Below are 5,705 nucleotides of genomic sequence, written 5' to 3'. Positions count from 1 at the left end.
TTTGATATTTACCCAGAAGTGGGATCACTGAATAATATAATTAATCACATGGTTAAAGGGTCTTATTTTTATTTTTTTAGGAAACCCAGGGACTTTAAAAACTATTTTCAGTTTAGAGAAACTTAACAGTACTGAGTAATTGGACTTATGCAAAATATGGTCCTGGAGGATAAGCTAGAGCTATCTCCAGAGAAACTTCATGAATGAGGAGAGATAGCAAACGTGGGAAATTGTGGTGTTCCTTCCAGACACCTTCTGTTTTCTCTATAAAGTATAAGAGGGCAGCTCAGAGCAAGAGGGAATATGTTAAAGTCTTGTCTGGAACAAGTTGCTTGCTCTGAATAGCAACTTAGAGGAGTGGAAGAACCAATCAAACAGGGAGATGAGGGGAAGTTTGCAGGGAACAGCTAAAGCTGGAGGACATGATTTTTCAAGGGTATCAGTCTCCATGTAACATAGAAGTCTGAATGTAAGATGAATCATCCACATGTATGCTGAATGTTAGTAAATGTGCAGGCCTTACCAGGAGGTCAATAGAGTAACACAGATGTATAGACTCAAGCCTATGGCCAAATTGGTGCATAATAAATAAACATGAATAAATCCAAGAGACCCAACAGGTATTTTACTTGAGGAAGCATTTGAGTAATTTGCTTTATCTAATATTTTGAGGAAATTCACTGCCTTTAACTTTATTTATTTTTGAGATAGAGTCTCACGTTGTCCCCCAGGCTGGAGTGTAGTGACAGGATCTCTGCTCACTGCAACCTCCACCTCCCAAGTTCAAGTGATTCACCTGCCTCAGCCTCCTGAGTAGCTGGGATTACAGGTGTGTCCCAGTACCCTCGGCTAATTTTTTTATTTTTAGTAGAGATAGGGTTTTACCATGTTGGCCAGGCTGGTCTTGAACACTTGACCTCAAATAATCCACCCACTTCAGCCTCCCAAAGTGCTGGGATAACTGGTGTAAGCCACCATGCCCAGCCTGCCTTTAAATGTAAAAACCCATTAAAATGTGTAATAGGTGAATCATTTTTTTAAAAGGATTATTTTTAATCATTTTAAATAAGGTAACTAGGCTGAATGCAGTGGCTCAAACCAGTAACCTCAGCAGTTTGGGAAGCTGAGGCAGGCAGATTGCTTGACTCCAGAAGTTTGAGACAAGTCTGGGCAACATGATGAAACTCCATTTCTACAAAAAAATATTTAAAAATTAGCCTGGAGTGTTGGCACATGCTTTTAGTCTCAGCTACTTGGGAAGGCTGAGGTAGGAGGGTTGCTTGAGGCCAAGAGGCCAAGGCTACAGTGAACCATGATTGTGCTACTGTCCTCTGCCCTGGGTGATAGATCGAGTCTCCATCTCAAATAAATACACACATACATACATACATACATAACTATAAAGTAAGATAAAAACTCACTACTCAACTACTCAGACTTAGGTACTTATAGAGACCAGGAATTGACTCATCCTAATATTGGAAAAGCCAACTGCTTCTGTATCCCAAAACAGCAGGAGATAAAACTGTCTCCTGGAGCCCTCCATATTGCCAGGCAAGGAAACCGGCCTAGGCAAAGTTATCAGAATATGTGTTTGCCTTTACCTTATTTCGAATAGACTTAAAATAGTTGGTTGTTAAAGGAGAGAGGAATCAGTAAAGAACAAAAGGCAGGAAATAAAAAGGGAGGGTTGGTGGACTTTAAGAATTATATCAAGAAAAGATCTTTTGGTGTTGAGTAAGAAAATTGGGGATGGAAATCCACTGGAATGATTTCCTGTATTTTTTGGAAAGGCTCCAGTGAGTTGTTCTTTAGCTTCCTAGACAGGTAACGATAATATGCCATGTGTGGAACCAAAGGGCATCACCAGTCCTGACTAAAATGCTAAGATATCTGTAACACCAGGTATCCCAAGAGTGTGGAGAAGGTGAAAGTTACAATTGGTAGGAGACAGGGTAGAGGAAGGTATTGAGTTACCAAATATGAGTTTGTCATAGCAAGGTAGTTAGATGAGTACTGCTATTTGCAGGTGGTTAAACGTATATAGTACCTAAGAAAATGAATTACATGGTCTTGGTGGCTGTCAGACTATATGAGAAAGGCAACTTGAAGAATCTTGAAACTGGTCATTAAAAGCTGGGAGGAAAAATAGGGCTACAGTGAGAAATCATGTAAGTTACCTTGCTATAAAAATATAAAATCTGGATAATAAAAGTGTTTATTGTGACAGGTGTGGTTCATGATAATTACAGATTACTCATATCCTCTTATAAATCTGCTTAATGTGAAAGCAGGATGTCAAAGAGGACATCTCTAATAATCATGTTAACAGGATATGTTCTACGGTAAAGAGGAAGTGCAACAGTGACCTCAGGATGCCTTCCCAGATTGAGTCCTGTCCCACACACCTTGTAGTAATACAGCTTCAAGATACAACAAGCAAAAATTGAAAAAAAAATAGAAGCAGAAATAACCAAATTCATTAAAAGATATATTTTAACACATCTATCAGCAATTGACAGATCAAACAGCCAATAATTTAATAAGAATTTAGAAGTTTCAAACAACATAATAAAAATACTTGATTTAATGAGTACACAACCCTAAACCCAACAATTACATACTATGCATTATTTTCAAGCATCCATGGAATAGTTATAAAAATTACATTATGATATGTGATAAACTATGTCTCAAAAAATAATAAAGAGTCCAATTTATGCAGATAGGCTAGAAGCCATACCTGGTATAAACATACCTGGCATAAATTAGGCATGGCTTCCAGCCTATCTGCATAAATTGATGTATGAACTAGGTATGAACTAGCCATACCTGGGATATTGAACTCAGTGAATTATTGAACATGAATTGAGTAGCAAAATAGGACATGTAGACACTCTTTAGGGACATGATTCTTATGGTTTGTTTGGCTATTAGACTACAGATGGGAAAACAAACTTGGTTGGTTTTGAAACTTGTTACCAAAAGCTGGGAGAAAGAAAAAAAAAAACTGGGGCTGTGGTCAGAAATCTTGTGATAGAGTACTCCATGACAGGAGAAAACCTGGTTAACAAAATGTAACAGGGAACAGGTAAAACACATGGATTGTGCCATCTTGCTGAAACTATTACATGTGAGAATGGTAATCCTGTTCCAGTACTGTTCTGTGGTTAGGAGTAAGTACAACAGTTCTTTGAGATGCCATTCTGGACAGCCTGACACACTTGTTACACGACATGACACAATGTATTGTATCCCTTATGACATGAAGATCTTGTCTTGAGGTGCAGGGGCCATCGTGACACAGATGCCATCAATGTCCCTCCCTTTTACATTCACTAGTCTCCTAAACCCCTGTCGACATTTTGTCATATCCAGAATTTCTTCTCCATCCTTTCTCTTTGTGATTAACAGCAACTTTAGTGCTCCAAAGAGTGCTGCAGTAAGATAGTGCTGCCAGGCTGACCATGAACTACAGGTTCTGCTATTTTGTAGCTGGTAAACAGACTTGCTTCTCAGAAAGGAAAACTCAAAAAAAACCACCCAGTATCCGTAATACCATGTAGTAATAAACTTAGACCTTGAATTCAAGTCTGAATTCTTTCATAAACACTTTTTGAACAGGGTCTCATTTAAAAGAATTAAACAAAACAAAAATACCAAACTGTGGCATTATTCTGAAATCAGCCATGTAATATGGAACATAATCTAATTAGGAGAGCCACTTAATTAATCGAAGTTATGTGCTACAGTATAAATGTTTTTGTCCCCTCCAAAATTGATATTGAAACTTCATCCTCAGAGCAACAGTATTGGGAGGTGTGGCCTTTGGGAAGTGATTGGGGTAGAGCACTCATGAATAGGATTAGGTGATCTTATAAAAGGGCCTGAAGAGGAAGTTCACCCCTTATTGCCTCTTCTGTTCCCTTTGTCATCCAACAGACAACACAAGGGTTTCTACCCTCCAGAGGATGTGGCAACAGAGTATCATTCTTAGAAGCAGAGAGGCCAGGCCCTTACCAGCTGGTGCCATGATCCTGGTTTTCCAAGCTTCCAGAACTGTGAGAAATAAACTTCTACTGTTGATAAATTATTTAGTCTGTAGTATTTTGTTACAGCAGCACAAATGAACTAAGATACTATGTTTTTATTTACCATAATAAGCAGCTGTATGCAGAAACTATGGGCTGCTCCCTCATGCTATCTGCAATACAACTGAAAACAACAACAACAACAACAACAACAACAAAAGCCCTGTATGATCCTTAAACACTGTGCCAGGGACCATAAAACATTTCAAGCTTTTCAGAGAGCAAAAAGATTTGGTGACACATTGAAAGCAGCAATGTATTATAAATAAATAGAACCTGAAGAATATCAGATGGGCCCCATCAACAGAACTCACAGATAAATTCTACTATCTCTGGGGGAACTGGGAAGCAAAGTTGGCCCTTCAACCCTGTGTATTGTTAGGCAGCATGTAGGTTGTGTGCAAGTAGGTTTTGAGGGTTTGGAATTTTTTATACTTTGAGAAATAGGCAAGAGAGGCCTGTGAGTCAGTGCAGAAAGCATTTATTCCTAGAAGAAAGGACTTCCTCCCTTCCATGGAGATATTTATCTTTCACATCTCACTTTCGCTGTCCCTGGTATTCTAGAAGATTATGTCACAATCAACAGACCAGGTCTCAAAGAGGATAAGAGAGGGCTCCCATTATAGAGCTGGATGTTATTTTGCCATCCTATCTAAGATGTATTAATATCTTAGTGTAGAGACCACAGTTCATTTTGCAGAGCATTCTGGGGTAGTACAAGAGCTCCCTTTTGGTATTCCACTTTCAATGTGATGACATCTCTTTACCCTTAGTGAGGTTTGCATTTCATTTAGTTTATATTTTATCTCCTTTGTGTCTTTCTTATTTCTTACATACACTATATACCCCGTGAAATTTGTCATTCAATCCCCACTATTTGTTGATAGTCTACTCAGAGCTATGCACATATGTGGCTAAGACCTAGACATGTAGTGATGAAAAATGCACAGTTCCTTCTTACAATGCACTCATCTTAGTGAGATTATATTGTTATACTAAAACTGAGCATTACAAAAAAAAAAGAGTAGTAATTATAATGATAGAGATTCCAAGGAATAGCACAATGGCTAACACATATCAGAGGAGAGCCATGAGTTTTTGTTACATGAATGGATTAGTATCAGTACATTCAAAGCACTACTGGAAGACAAACAAAGACATCAAACCTATCCTGTGAACATGCTGAAATGTGCTTGACTCCTGAAATGAACACATCTTAAGGTTAATGTTAAAAGCTCCCGCCACATTAAGTTCCCATGAAAACCTTAGCAGTTGCCACTCGTGATTTAATACCTTCCATAGGTAAGGGTACAGAAATAATTACTGTTACCTGCTGAGTATGAATCACATGGGACTCAGATTGTCCCACACCAGTCTCTGTTAGTTTATGAGTATGTGTGTGTGCACTTATGCACATATGACTGTGCATGAATGCATTTAAGAAAAAAACGTCTGGTGGTTCATGTCTGCAATCTCAGCACTTTGGGAAGCCAAGATGGGTGGGTCACTTAAGCTCAAGAGTTTGAGACCAGCCTGGGCAACATGGCAAAAACCTGTCTATACTAACAATACAAAAAAACTAACTGGGTGTGGCGGTCCCAGCTACTTGGGAGG

Source organism: Cebus imitator, unplaced genomic scaffold, assembly GCF_001604975.1.
Source record: "Cebus imitator isolate Cc_AM_T3 unplaced genomic scaffold, Cebus_imitator-1.0 Scaffold663, whole genome shotgun sequence".
Taxonomy (NCBI): domain Eukaryota; kingdom Metazoa; phylum Chordata; class Mammalia; order Primates; family Cebidae; genus Cebus; species Cebus imitator.
Note: the sequence above shows the minus strand (reverse complement) of the source record.